The sequence below is a fragment of the Capra hircus genome, unplaced genomic scaffold, assembly GCF_001704415.2.
Source record: "Capra hircus breed San Clemente unplaced genomic scaffold, ASM170441v1, whole genome shotgun sequence".
Taxonomy (NCBI): Eukaryota; Metazoa; Chordata; class Mammalia; order Artiodactyla; family Bovidae; genus Capra; species Capra hircus.
In genome coordinates this window covers 5,719-21,575 of record NW_017214004.1, presented here as the reverse complement: position 1 = coordinate 21,575, position 15,857 = coordinate 5,719, and the positions used below count along the sequence as shown (strand labels likewise).

Sequence of the window (15,857 nt, the reverse complement as noted above, 5' to 3'; positions counted from 1 at the left end):
ATTTGGTTAAAGGCTTTGCCACAACCCTTGTATTTATAAGGTTTCTCTCCAGTATGAATTATCTGATGCCTATTAAGAGTTGAACTATGACTAAAGTTTTGCCACCCTCTGTGCATTTATAAGGCTTCTCCTCAGTATGAATTCACTTATGTTGAATAAATTTTGAGCAATGGATAAAGGCCTTGCCACATTCTGTACATTTAAGTCTTCTCTGCATTACCAACATGAATTTTCAAATGTCTAGCAAGAATGGATATCAGATTAATTTTTCCACATTACATATATTTATAAGGCTTCTCTCCAGTATGAATTTGCTGATGCTGAGTGAGATATGAGTACTGGTTAAAGGCTTTGCTCCATTCTATACATATGAAAGGTTGCCTTCCTGTATGAATTTTCCTATGTCTATTTAGATGTAATGGTTTAGCAAGACTTTACCACATTTATTACACTTGTTATGCTTCTGTGGATTTTGAATACTCTGCTGTTGAATAAGTTTTAAAGATTAATTTCTCTTATATAAAGAAAGATGTGATGATTGATAAAAGATATTCATACATTTATTACTTTTAAAATCATTGTCTGAAGATTGAGGTCCCTGATGTTTCATAAGACTTGAGTCTCGGATAATTACCCCCAGTTTCATTGCATGAAAATCTTCTCCCTTCCCTATAGATATTCTTGTGATTGTTGGAGGTAGCGTTCTTGCTTAAAGCTTTCCTCATTTTATTACACATGAAAAATTCTTTCACATTGAGTATACTGTGATATGCCTTCAACCATGATAGTTGGATTAGTCTCTTTCAAAATAAGCAACATTACAGACTTTGGAACAAAGAGAAAACAGCTGTTGGTTGAAGAATATTGAACTCTGGCTAAAAGATCCCTCAAATGGATTATACTGGGAATTGTTAACCTAAATTTTAAATACCTGGTTTTCAGACATATTTTATTGTGTATTACCTGCATTCAGAAAGGTTTGAATGAGTATTTGCAGTATAGATTAGGTGACTTTCCAGATTTTCCATATTTTCTTTCAGAAAACATGTATGTTTCAAAAAAGCATGGGTCTTTGCTTACAAACATACACTTCTCAGCCGATATTAATGACTGAAATGGGCATATTTCCCAGTATGGTTCACATCCTCCTTTTCTTTTGGCATTAATATTTATATTATGAGAAGCTGTCCTCATTTGGTTATGTCCATCATAACATCCTCTCAGTATTTCACATGCCCTTTCATTAAATGTAAATTTCCAGTGTGAAATCTTTCATATATTGTTAACTTTTCTTGGGGAATAAATCTTCTAAGCCTGGCTTTTGGGGCATCAAACCCTGGATGTCATGAAAACACAGCTGAAAGCAAATAACAAGTTATTCCACCACTTACTATTCTCACGGAATCTACTTTACAACTTAAATAAAACTGATACTCTCTTAGCTAGGTTAGGAATAAAACAGACACAGGAGTCAAGACGGCAGAGGATTAGGGAGATGTGGAGTTCGTCTCGCTCCACAGACGCATCGAGAACACATCTGTCATGGAACAATATTCACAGAGCCCCTGCTGAACACGAGCAGAGGACCTTGACACCAAAAAGGACAAAAAAGATTCCCTCATAGCCAGGTAGGACCAAAGAAACAAGAAGGAAACTGGTGAGGAGAGGAAGTGAGATGGGACCTGCGACCCTTGGGGGAGCTCACTGGGACAGAAGGAAGCCTCATTCTCTTATGGGAAGAGGAGGCAGTACCAGCTAGAGGCAGGCAGGACGGAGTGAGACCTCTACAGATGGCACTAACCACAGCCCTGCTCCCCAAGCCTGAGAGGGGTGTCCACCGCTGCACACAAAGGCTGGGTGCTGGAATGTGGGGTTTGGAGAGGAGATCCAGGCAGAGGACTGGGGTTGGCTGTGAGGAGACATCGTGAGTGGGCAGGAGGGAGGGAGGAGCTCTGCAAACGGGAATGCTTGTGGAGGAAGCCTGAACCACCAGAGAAGCAGAGCAGTGTTGTTGAGTGATGCCCCAAGGGCAGGGCCACCATCCCATCCTCTGTCCGCGTGTTTTAGCCTTTGCCTCACTAGGCACTAGCGAGGGCTCCCAGCACGGCCCGTTCAGTTCAGTCGCTCAGTTGTGTCCGACTCTCTGCGACCCCATGGACTGCAGGGCGATCTCATGACCCCAGCTGCTGCCTCCTCCTCAGCAATCTTAAATTTACAAAGCAAACATTTTCACCAATGCAAAGTGCCTACGAATTCTGTAATGCAGTTCTTCACACAAGTGTTTTTATTTTGGCGTGTTCTAGTAGATTTTTGAATCTAAAATCTTAAATGATCTTGATATATACTTAATCAGAAAGCAAGAACGTATGGGACACAGTCCTGGTAAGCTTCATAACAAACAAGACAAACTTAACAAAGTAACAGTTCTTACGAAAACAAACAAGAATTGAGATCTTAAAATATGGAGGAATTTTTTTAAGTCTCAATTCTTGTTTAACACAGGGAACTCTACTCATTGCTCTGTGGTGACCTAAATGGTATGGAAATCTAAAATAGAGTGGATAAATATTGTATATGTGCGTGCTGCTAAGTCGCTTCAGTCACATCTGACTCTTTGCCATACTATGGGCCGTAGCCCTCCAGGCTGCTCTGCCCATGGGATTCTCCAGGCAAAATTACTGTAGTGGGTGGCCATGCCCTCCTCCAGGGATTATACACACACACACACACATATATACACATATAACTGATTTACTCTGCAGTATAGCATAACCTAACATCAACATCGTAAAGCAACTATACTCAAATTATTTTTTAATTTAAAAAAAATTCTTTATATAATTTAAAAAGTTTAATAGTGAGAATTAACCACAAACATTTAGGTGGTAAATGTTCTAATTTCCCAAGTCAACAATCTAAAAATTCCATGAGTTGAATAAATATAAAAGTATTTTAGGTTTGTGGAAATGGGGCAGATACACTTAACATTATTGACATTAGTTTGTACAAAGAAAAACCAAACTTTGAAGATATCTTTAGGTTTGTATTTCTCACTGGAGACAGGTCCCTTATGCAGTGAAGAAATAAGTTGAGTGTGAAATTTATCAAGTCATATGTGTAGTGTGCAGGGGATTGGAAATTATAAAGCAGAAAACAAATAATATCTGTCCCCAGTATTCCTAGAAGTTTGGCAGTTTGTCCATGACTCCACTCACACGCTTCTGTCTAGAGACAGAAGCAGAGCATTTAAAAGGGCAAATATATGAGGAAAATATGAAAAGGGTTATGTTTCATTTTCTTGGGCTCCAAAATCTATGCGGAAATTGACTGCAGCCAGGCATTGGAAGGACTAATCCTGAGGCTGAAACTCTAATACTTTGACCATCTCATGTGAAGAGTTGGCTCATTGGAAAAGACCCTGATGCTGGGAGGGATTGGAGGCAGGAGGAGAAGGGGACGACAGAGGATGAGATGGTTGGAAGGCATCTCCAGCTCAATGGACATGGGTTTGGGTGGGCTCCGGGAGTTGGTGATGGGCAGGGAGGCCTGCCGTGCTGTGGTTCATGGGGTTGGAAAGAGTTGGACATGACTGAGCGACTGAACTGAACTGAACTGAAACACCAACCTTTTGTCTGGTGATGCAGAATAACATCAATTTTCTATCTGTCTTAACTATGGATTACTATCTACACTAATTCTCCTCCAGGAACTTCAGAAAAGAGAAAGTGATGAAATGCTTTCCTATACATTCTTAAAAACAAACAAACAAACAGAAGCGCTACCATTTCTTTATTAAATTATACAAAAAAAGAGGAGGGGAGGGGGGCAGCTGTGGGGCTCGGCCCCACCACGTCCTGGCCCCAACCCGTCCTGGCGCTGTCTGAGAGAAAGGGATCTGAGGGAGGAGACCCAGGGATCAGGCAGGGTAGGGATGGGCAGGGCAGAATGACCTGAGGCTGGGATGCAGAGCTTAGGAAGCAGAGGCTATTGAAGGAGCCAGAGGCTGGCTGTGGGAAGGGCGGGAAGAGAGGAGGGAGGGGGTGACTGGGGACCAGCTGGGGAGCTCAGATGGAGCAGGTAAGGAGGTGGAAGGTGGCAGTGAGGATGCAGGTGCGGCATGAGAAGGCTGGGGGGGGGGGGGGGGAGAGGGCGGCAACTCTGGCGCGGGGCCCAGAGCAGGCAGCCAGGTGAAGAGGGGTTGCCCGCGGCGCTCCCCACCCCCACCTCCGGGCCCCGAGCGGCCTCCCTCCACCCCCAGCCCACTGGCGGGGGGCTCATGCCGACGCCCCGTTTTCTGCCTTCTGCCGCGTGGGACCCGCTTCATCCTCCTCTTCAGCGCGGGCCCTTCGTCCTCGTCTTCTTCTTCCTCATCTTCCTCGCCCCCTTCATCCTCCTCCTCGCCGTCCTCGGCAGTTTCTTCTCCTCCTCCTCTGCGCCGTCCTCCTCCTCCTCCTCCACCACTTCTTTCTTCCGCTCTTCCCGGCCTGCCTTCTCCTCCACCTTCTCTTTCTTCTCCTTCAGGTCCTTGGCGCTTAACTCGGCCGCTGCCTCCACGCTCTTCTCCGACACGGGGCCGGGGCCGGGGCCGGGGCCGGGGCTGGCGGGGAGCCGGGTCCCGGGGCCTGGACGGCAGGGCCCCGGACGGCAGAGGCGGCCCCGGCCGGAACCTGGCGCGGGGGCGGCGGCCGCTGGGCGAGCGGGGGCTCAGGAAGCGGCGGCAGAGGCGCGCGGGGCGGGGGCGGGTCTGCAGCGGAGGCCGTAGGGCTGCAGCCACTGGGACGGCGGGCGGAAGGGCCGTGCGGGCGGTGGGCGGCCCGCTCAGGCCGCGGTGGCGCGGTCCTCGGCTCGCCGTCCCCGCCCCGGCAGAGCGCCTCTACATTCTTTGATATTTACTTAGATTTCATTAAATTGTTAGGTAGGTAGAATAGGGAAAAGGAGTCCAAAATGGCGGTGGCTAAAAGACAAGAAATGGAAAAGGAAGGTCTGGGGACCAGAGTGAAGACTTCAGGTAGAAGAAATACCACTCCTGGCTAAGCCCAATTTGTGCAGGGCAGGCCTAGGTGGAGGCAAAAACAGATAAAAGGAGGAGCCAAAGCCCGTGCTCGCTCGCTCTCGCGCGCGCTCTCTCTCTCTGTCTCTCTCTCTCTCTCCCTCTCTCCCCCACCCTCCTCCACTGTCTTCCCTTCAAATCTCTGGGTTGGCATGCCCCCACGCTTTGAGGATGGATTCTCCTGCTATCTTCTAAATAAAATAGAGCTGTAACACTGATTTGCGTAAGAGCTATAACACGGTTTGTCCAAGACTGAGACCTGTGACGAGCTGAGGGCTCTAATGTCCGTTACTCCAAATCTTTGTTGTGATGAGACAAAGAACCAAGGAACATACACTCCCGTGACATCTATAGTGCCGTGACTCGGAGATAACCTGGCTGAAAATCTCCGTGTGGAAGAGGCCAAGCACAGCCGGAGCCCAACTCAGCGAAGCTCCTGCGGTAGAGGCAGAATGCAAACAAAATCCAGCGCAGGGGAAGGCCCATCGTGCTGGAAACTGGGACAGCGGAAAGCCCACGCGGCCCAGTCTCAGATCCCAGAAGACCTCCAGTTAAGGTAAGAGGTCCTCGCTCCTCTGGCTGGAGGGACATGCCTAACGAAATCTTAATTCCTTTACAATCTCTCGTTTCTTGTTTCCTCGAACCTCCCACGAACAGGCGGGCGGCAGGGGGCACAATTGAGGGACTCTGGAGAGGCTACTCCTCAGCATGTCCCAAAGGCGCTATCTGCTGAGCCCTAGTAGCTGTTACACAAGCCAGTGGGGGTTCTTCTGTCCTTTCTCTTCTCTGTGCCAAGGATCAGACGAATGAAATTGTGAGCACTGGTCAGATACTTAGAAAATTTTCTGGCGGGCTATGAAGGCACGTTTTTCCCACTGCTTTTTCCTCCTGTCCTTCAACTTTCTCCCCGTACTCAAGCTCAGCCAAAACTAATGAAACTCAGGCTCTGATGTCTCATCACAAAAATTTATTGAGAGACAAAGAGGTGGATTTGCTCTTCCAACAACACAAGAGAAGACTCCACACATGGACATCACCAGATGGTCAACACCGAAATCTGATTGATTATATTCTATGCAGCCAAAGATAGAGAAGCTCTATACAGTCAACAAAAACAAGACCAGGAGCTGACGATGGCTCAGATCATGAACTCCTTATTATCAAATTCAGACTTAAATTGAAGAAAGTAGGGAAAACCGCTAGACCATTCAGGTATGACCTAAATCGAATCCCTTATGATCCTACAGTGGAAGTGAGAAATAGATTTAAGGGCCTAGATCTGATAGATAGAGTGCCTGATGGAATGAGGTTCGTGACATTGTACAGGAGACAAGGATCAAGACCATCCCCATGCAAAAGAAATGCAAAAAAGCAAAATGGCTGTCTGGGGAGGTCTTACAAATAGTTGTGAAAAGAAGAGAGATGAAAAGCAAAGAAGAAAAGGAAAGATATAAGTATCTGAATGCAGAGTTCCAAAGAATAGCAAGAAGAGATAAGAAAGCCTTCTTCAGCGATCAATGTAAAGAAATAGAGGGAAACAACAGAATGGGAAAGACTAGAGATCTCTTCAAGAAAATGAGAGATACCAAGGGAACATTTCATGCAAAGATGGGCTTGAGAAAGCACAGAAATGGCATGGACCTAACAGAAGAAGATGATATTAAGAAGAGGTGGCAAGAATACACGGAAGAACTGTACAAAAAAGATCTTCACGACCCAGATAATCATGATGATGTGATCACTAATCTAGAGCCAGACATCTTGGAATGTGAAGTCAAGTGGGCCTTAGAAAGGATCACTACGAAACAAAGTTAGTAGTGATGGAATTCCAGTTGAGCTGTTTCAAATCCTGAAAGATGATGCTGTGAAAGTGCTGTACTCAATATGCCAGAAAATTTGGAAAACTCAGCAGTGACCACAGGACTGGAAAATGTCAGTTTTCATTCCAATCCCAAAGAAAGGCAATGCCAAAGAATGCTCAAACTACTGCACAACTGCACTCATCTCACATGCTAGTAAAGTAATGCTCAAAATTCTCCAAGCCAGGCTTCAGCAATACGTGAACTGTGAAATCCCTGATGTTCAAGCTGGTTTTAGAAAAAGCAGAGGAACCAGAGATCAAATTGCCAACATCTGCTGGATCATGGAAAAAGCAAGAGAGTTCCACAAAAACATCTATTTCTGCTTTATTGACTATGCCAAAGTGTTTGACTGTGTGGATCACAATAAACTGTGGAAAATTTTGAAAGAGATGGGAGTACCAGACCACCTTACCTGCCTCTTGAGAAACCTATATGCAGGTCAGGAAGCAACAGTTAGAACTGGACATGAAACAACAGACTGGTTCCAAATAGGAAAAGGAGTACAACAAGGCTGTATATTGTTACCCTGCTTATTTAACTTCTATGCAGCATACATCATGAGAAACCCTAGACTGGAAGAAACACAAGCTGGAATCAAGATTGCCAGAAGAAATATCAAACACCTCAGATATGCAGATGACACCACCCTATGGCAGAAAGTGAAGAGGAACTGAAAAGCCTCTTGATGAAAGTGAAAGAGGAGAATTAAAAAGTTGGCTTAAAGCGCAACATTCAGAAAACGAAGATCATGGCATCCGGTCCCATCACTTCATGGGAAATAGATGGGAAAACAGTGTCAGACTTTATTTTTTGGGGCTCCAAAATCACTGCAGACGGTGATTGCAGCCATAAAATTAAAAGACGGTTACTCCTTGAAAGAAAAGTTATGACCAACCTAGACAGTATATTCAAAATCAGAGACATTACTTTGCCGACTAATGTCTGTCTAGTCAAGGCTATGGTTTTTCCTGTGGTCATGTATGGATGTGAGATTTGGACTGTGAAGAAGGCTGAACACCGAAGAATTGATGCTTTTGAACTGTGGTGTTGGAGAAGACTCTTGAGAGTCCCTTGGACTGCAAGGAGATCCAACCAGTCCATTCTGAAGGAGATCAACCCTGGGATTTCCTTGGAAGGAATGATGTTAAAGCTGAAGCTCCAGTACTTTGGCCACCTCATGAGAAGGGTTGACTCATTGGCAAAGACTCTGATTCTGGGAGGGATTGGGGGCAGGAGGACAAGGGGACGACTGAGGATGAGATGGCTGGATGGCATCATGGACTCGATGGACGTGAGTCTGAGTGAACTCTGGGAGATGGTGATGAACAGGGAGGCCTGGCATGCTGCGATCCATGGGGTCGCTAAGAGTTGGACATTACTGAGGGACTGAACTGAACTGTTAGGATCCAGAGAGAAGCCACTCTTCAGGGTGTGAACCACTGCCAAGGGCAAGGGCTGGGGCCTCGGAATTAGGCCTAGCTAGGTTTTGTGAAGGGATGGAATTCATATGCTAATGAGTGGGAGGATCATCCCTACCATTGGGGAACCACACACTCCTCCCTCTTTTGCCTTGGAGCTGTCCTGCCACCTCTGGTTGTGTCTGTTGGCTTATAGATTGGGGATTAAGTACTTGAATTTTACTTTTCATCTTGGAACCCAGTTGGTTTTAATTGGTTTACATTATCCTCTTGTGCTATGTCATTCTTTCAAAGGTTGTACTCTTCCCCCTTCCCTCCTGTTTCATGCTCTTCCCTGAGCCCCATCCAGACCCACAAGGTTGCCTCTACAATCTTCTGGAGAGACAACCAGAAAATAGCTGGCCTTGGGAGGGAAATACTCTATAATATCCAACCCCCTAATCCTACCCAGTACTGGTCACACTGGGGACCTTGCGGACGCCCAAACTCCAGTCCGGGTGTCCCAGGAGGTCATCACGTGTTGACCTGCCTAGGGATCTGGTCCTCGAAAAGTTGTCACGCCTCAACCTGCTTGAGGATCCGCTAGTCCCAGTGGTCCCAGGAGGTCGTCACGCCTCGACCTGCTCAGGGACCCAATTCTTGGGAGGCCGTCATGCCTCGACCTGCCCAAGGATTCGATCTCTAGGAGGCTGTCACGCCACAGCCTGCCTGGGGATCTACACCCTGACCCGGGGATGCCTGGCTGTCAGGTTGCAACAGTACTAGGTAGGATTAACTTACATCATATCTATTTCCGTCCATGGTGGGCAAACTAGCAATGAGTTACAAACCCCTTAATTCTACCCAGCACTGGTCACGCTGGAGACCTTGGAGACGCCCAAACTCCAGTTCGGGGGTCCCAGGAGGTCATCACACCTTGACCTGCCTAGGGATCAGGTCCTCGAAAGGTTGTCACACCTCAACCTGCTCGGGGATCCACTAGTTCCAGGGGTCCCAGGAGGTCATCACGCCTTGACCTGCCTAGGGATCTGGTCCTCAAAAGGTTGTCACTCCTCAACCTGCTTGGGGATCCTCTAGTCCCGGGGGTCCCAGGAGGTCATCACGCCGGACCTGCCTAAGGATCTGGTTCTCGAAAGGTTGTCACGCCTCAACCTGCTCGGGGATCCGCTAGTCCCAGGGGTCCCAGGAGGTCGTCACGCCTCGACCTGCCCAGGGATTCGATCTCTAGGAGGCTGTCACACCTCAGCCTGCCTGGGGATCTGCACCCTGACCCGGGGATGCCTGGCTCTCAGGTTGCAACAGTTCTGGGTAGGATAAGCTTCAGAAAGACTCACCCCCTAAAGAAGTGCACCCATGGAAACAGAAGGAAGCCTATTACTTGCGGGACTGTGCCCAGTCTCAGCAATAACTCAGGAACCCAATGAGAACCCCATTGCCTTTCTGGAAAGGCTAAAAGAGGCACTCCAAAAGTTTACCAATCTGGACTTAGACTCTTACAAGGGACAGGTGATTTTAAACAACAAATTCCTGTCCCAATGTGCATCAGATATCAGAATTAAGTTACAACAGCTACAACAGCAGGACCCCGCTGCCTCTTTAGATGAGATGGTCCAGACAGCCACCAATACCTTTTATAACAGAGAACAGGAGAAGGAGGCCAAGGCCCAGGGAAAGGAGAGAAAGAAAGAGACAAGGCATGTCCAGATGCTGGCCACCCTCCAGAGAAGCCCTATGGCAAACCCCGAGTCCTTGAAGGACAAGGCATGAGACAAATGCCGGATCTGTAGACAGGCGGGCCATTGGGCCAAAGAGTGTCCAACCACGACAAGTCTCCTAGAATGGCTTGCCACAAATGCCATCAACTGGGACATTGGGCAGCACTCTGCCTTCTGGACCCAAGAGCCTCAAGGTCAAGTGCCAAGCCTACCCTCACAACGGTTCAAGAGGACTGAAGCGGCCCACTCCAGCCAGCCCGCCTGTCACAGATAACCATCATGGGGCTGAAGCCAAGGGTGCAACTGGATGTGGCAGGTAGGTCCAAAAATTTCTTGGTTGACACAGAGGCTACCTACTCTGTCTTGATCTCCTTCTCCAGACCCTTCTCCTCCCAAACCTGTACCATTTTGGGTACTACAGGAAAAGCAACTACTAAAAGATTCACCCGAGCACTTCTTTGTTACTGGGATGGACAAATATTTTCCCACCAGTTTCTGGTGGTCCCTGAGTGTCCTACTCCCTTATTGGGAAGAGATATACTCACTAAACTGGGAGCCACCCTTGTGATGGGAAGTTTTTCAGCCCCTAGAGCTCTACAGCTCCTGGTTACTACTGAGCAACCCATTACACCTTCAATAGAGAGGGACCAAAAACCATGGGAAGACAAAATTAACCCCCAGGTGTGGGACCAGGGGATTCCTGGATGAGCCTACCAAGCAGAACCGGCCATCATTGTCCTCCAAGATCCCACTCGGTTTCCTAACCAGAAACATTACACTCTCAAAAGAGAGGCTCGGGAGGGACTACAGCCTTTAATAAATAAATTCCTTGCTTGTGGGCTATTGGTCCCCACCAGTTCACCACTTAACACCCCAATCTTCTCAGTAAAGAAAAAAGACGGAACCTGGCGAATGTTCAAGATCTCCGGATCATAAATGAAGCTGTAGTCCCCCTCCATCCCACAGTACACAATTCCTATGTAATCGTGGGAGAAATCCCACCCAGTGCCAAGTGGTTTACAGTCTTGGATCTCAAAGATGCATTTTTGTGCATACCACTGGCTAAAGAATCCCAATATCGTTTTGCCTTTGAGTGGGAGGCCCCAGCAGAAAAACGCCAACAGATGACTTGGACAGCACTACCTCAGGGGTTCAGAGATAGCCCGCACCTGTTTGGACAGGCCATTAGCCAGGATCTCCTAGATCTGGACCTGGGACCTAATGGGAAAATATTATAATATGTAGATGACCTACTAATCTGCTCTCCAGATGAGAAAAGTGCCCAACAACATGCAATTCAGATTCTAAACTTCTTGGCAGAAAGGGGATATAAAGTCTCCTGTGCTAAGGCACAGATGGTCGAGACAAAGGTCACTTACCTGGGAGTTCAGATTACACACGGGTCCAGGAGGCTGTGCTCTGATCGAGTACAAGGAATCCTCCAGTTGCCCTCCCCCACGACTCGAAAACAATTGCGAGCTTTCCTGGGGCTAACTGGATATTGTAGAATCTGGATACCCAACTATGGTCTAATTGCCCAGCCCTTATATGAAAGCTTAAAGGGATGAGATGATTCAATCCCACTGATATGGGGAATTCCACAAAAGTAGGCAGAGGCTACACTAAAACAGACCTTAACTCAAGCACCTGCCTTGAAGTTGCCAGACCCAGAAAAAGCATTCCAACTTTATGTCCATGAAAGAGAGGGAATAGCTTTGGGAGTGTTAACTCAAAGGTTGGGATCTGGGCCCCAGCCTGTAGCTTACTTATCCAAAAAGCTCGATCCAACTACCCGAGGCTGGCCCCCCTGCCTTCGAAATCTTGCAGCTATTGCAATCATGATAGAAGATGCTTTAAAACTCTCCTTTGGGGGCAAACTAACTATTTTCACCAGCCACCAAGTAAAACAACTCCTAAATGGGAGAGGCCATTTATGGATGTCTGATCAAAGAATCCTCAGATATCAAGTAATGCTGATGGAAGATCGAGGCCTCACTATATCCCCTTGTGAGGTTCTTAACCCAGCCACCCTCCTGCCTGCCCCGAGGGCTCTCTCCCCTTTCACTCTTGTCTAGAAACCTTGGACCACTGGATAAAACCCAAGAGGGATTGTCAGAAGATCCTCTGACCAATCCTGAGGAAATCTGGTACACTGATGGAAGCAGCTTTGTCTTGGATGGAAAAAGAAGAGCTGGGTATGCAGTAGTCTCCAATTTTGAGACCATAGAGGCTAAGGTTCTGCCACCAGGTACTTCAGCCCAATTAGCTGAGCTCATAGCCCTGACTCGAGCTTTAGAGCTGGGAAAAGGAAAAAGAATAGCCATTTACACTGATTCTAAGTATGCCTTTCTGGTGCTACATGCACATGTGGCTATTTGGAAAGAAAGGGGCCACTTGACCACCTGAGGGTCCCCAATCAAATATGGTCATCAAATTCTTCAACTCTTGGAGGCAGTCCATCTGCCCACTGAGGTTTCAGTCTCCCACTGTAAAGGACAACAAAAAGGGAACAGAGAAGTGCCAGGAGAGAACCAAGCAGCTGATCAGGCAGCTAGGAGAGCAGCATTACAGAACCATGACCTAATAGGGATTGCCACCTTAGTTCCACAGACTAATTTGCCAGAAACTCCTTCATATCCTGAAGGTGAGACTCTTAAAGCTAAAAGTGAGGGCTTTCAAGAAGATCACGTGGGGTGGTTCCAAAAGGAGGGACTCCTTTTTCTGCCTGGGAACGTCCAATGGAAGTTGGTTAACTCCTTACATGCCACTACTCATTTAGGAGAAAAGGCCCTCCAAAGATTATTAGAAAGGTCCTTCAGGGGAACAGGCTTCCAAACAACTATAAGACAGGTGGTGTCCTCTTGTCCCACTTGCCAATTAACCAACCCTCAAGGAGCTCAAAGACCCCAGCTGGCCCAGCCCAATCCAACGACGTGGGACGTACGTAGGAGAGGACTGGCAGATGGATTTCACCCAGATGCCAGTTTCTCAAGGGTATAAATACCTATTAGTCATTATAGATACATTCACAGAATGGATTGAAGGCTTTCTCACCTGGACTGAGAAGGCTGGGAGGTGGTAAAAAAAACTGTTCCATGAAATCATTCCAAGATTTGGTCTGCCCAGGTCATTACAAAGTGACAATGGGACATCATTTCCTTCTAAGGTCACCCAAGGGGTCTCGAAAGCATTGCGCATTACTTATTATCTCCTCTGCCTGGAAGCCTCAATCTTTGGGGAAAGTAGAAAGAGCCAATCAATTCTTAAAATCAGCAAAAAAAAAAAAAAAAAAAAAACAACCCAGGAGACCTCCTTGGGATGGAAGGAGGCTTTACCGATAGCTCTCCTCTGCACCCGCATTGCCCCTAAGGAACAGCTTGGTCTTAGCCCTTATGAGATGCTATATGGGGGACCTTTTGTTTATGTCAATGACCTCTTCCTAGATCCAGGGGTTCAGACCCTCCAGTCTTATACCATGGCCACTGGGCAATTCGAACAGGATATACGCTTGTGGGGTATAAACCAGGACCCAAAAGATTCTAAGGAGTCACCACGATATGCTCCAGGGACTCAAGTCCTAATTAAAGTCTGGAAAGATGGGTCCCCTAAAGCTCAACTCCAGCCCACATGGAAGGGCCCCTACCCTGTAATACTTTCTACCCCCACAGCAGTCAAGGTACCAGGAAATGACTCCGGGTTTCACTACTCACGAGTCAAGCTGTGGAAGATGACAGAAGAGGACACTCAATACACCTGTGAGCCCCTGGGAGATCTCAGATACCTATTCAGGACTACCAATGAGTGCCATTCTAATAAACGCCCCCAAAATCTAGTTTCTGGGGATAAGATTTCTCAAGATAGCTCTAAAGAGCCAACACAGCTTGACAGAGATTATACTCCAAAACAGACAAGAGATAGATCTTCTGATCCCTGAACAAGGAGGGACTTGAGCCATCCTGGTGATATATATTTAAACTTGGCTAATGTCCCTACTAGTCCTTGTTATGCTATATTGATGATGCTTATGATTATTCCATGTACTGTCAGTTGTCTAACCTGTTTGGTCTCTGCCCAGGTCAACCAGCTACAACATACAGTGCCAGTTCAACAAAGATGTAAAACTACAGCCGACCACAGAAAATATCACTCACCCTTAAATGGACACTGCTATAAGGACTCTGAGGCTTCAGACTAGCAAGAGGGAGAAGCCCAATACCCCTCGCTGCCCCAGTTCAGCAGGAAATAGCCAGAAAGACCTCGACGCCCCTATTCCCAAATAATTGGGCCTCCCATCTCTTGAGGGTGGAATATTAGGTAGGTAGAACAGGGAAGAGGAGTCCAAATGGCGGTGGCTACAGACAAGGAAGGGAAAAGCTCTGCGAAAATGAAACAAAAGAAGGTCTGAGGACCGGAGTGAGGACCTCAGGTAAAAGAAACAACACTCCTGGCTGGCCCAATTTACATAGGACAGGCCCAGGGAGAGATAAACATATAAATAAAAGAGCCAAAGCTAGCTGGCTCACTCTCTCTCCCACGCGCTGGGGCGCTCTTTTCCTCGTGTCTTTAGATAGACGTGCCCTCACACCTCAAAGATGGATTTTCCTGCTATCTTCTAAATAAAATAGAGCTGTAACACTGAGCTGTAACACTGATTTGTCTAAGAGCTATTTGAGACCTGAGAGCTATAACACAGTCTATCCAAGACCTGAGAGCTGTGACTTGCCGAGGGGGCTTTAATGTCCATCACTCCGAATCTTTGTTGTGACGAGACAAAGAATCGAGGAACATACACTCATGTGACAGTTCCAAACAGGAAAAGGAGTACGACAAGGCTGTATACTGTCACCCTGCTTATTTAACTTCTATGCAGAGTACATCATGAGAAACCCTGGACTGAAGGAAACACAAGCTGGAGTCAAGATTGCCAGGAGAAATATCAATAACCTCAGATATGCAGATGATACCACCTTTATGGCAGAAAGTGAAGAGGAGCTAGAAAGCCTCTGGATGAAAGTAAAAGGAGAGTGAAAAAGTTAGGCTTAAAGCTCAACGTTCAGAAAACGAAGATCATGGCATCTTGTCCCATCACTTCATGGGAAATAGATGGGGAAACAGTGGAAACAGTGTCAGACTTTATTTTTCTGGGCTCCAAAATCACTGCAGATGGTGATTAGCCAGCCACGAAATTAAAAGACGCTTATTCTTTGGAAGAAAAGTTACGACCAACATAGAGAGTATATTCAAAAGCAGAGACATTACTTTGCAGACTAAGGTCCGTCTAGTCAAGGCTATGGTTTTTCCTGTGGTCATGTATAGCTGTGAGAGTTGGACTGTGAACAAGATGGTGTGCTGAAGAATTGATGCTTTTGAACTGTGGTTTTGGAGAAGACTCTTGAGAGTCCCTTGGACTGCAAGGAGATCCAACCAGTCCATTCTGAAGGAGATCAGCCCTGAGATTTCTTTGGAAGGAATGATGCTAAAGCTGAAACTCCAGTACTTTGGCCACCTCAGCGAAGAGTTGATTGATTGGAAAAGACTCTGATGCTGGGAGGGGTTAGGGCAGGAGGAGAAGTGGACGACCGAGGATGAGATGGCAGGATGGCATCACGGACTTAATGGACGTGAGTCTAAGTGAACTCCGGGAAATGGTGATGAACAGGGAGGCCTGGCATGCTGCAATTTATGGGGTCTCAAAGAGTTGTACACGACTGAGCGACTGAACTGAACTGAACTGATGTGTATTCGTACACATTTAACTTAGAGAATTTAGAAATGCCAGATCAAAACTGGTCATTTTAGAATTGCAGATGAT

The 15,857-nt window shown here is 46.9% G+C and overlaps 1 pseudogene; it reads right to left on the bottom strand.

Annotated features, from left to right (window-relative positions):
- Positions 1 to 4,149: 4,149 nt before the first annotated feature.
- LOC108635344 lies at positions 4,150 to 5,536 on the bottom strand (annotated as a pseudogene).
- Between the last annotated feature and the right edge of the window lie 10,321 nt (positions 5,537 to 15,857).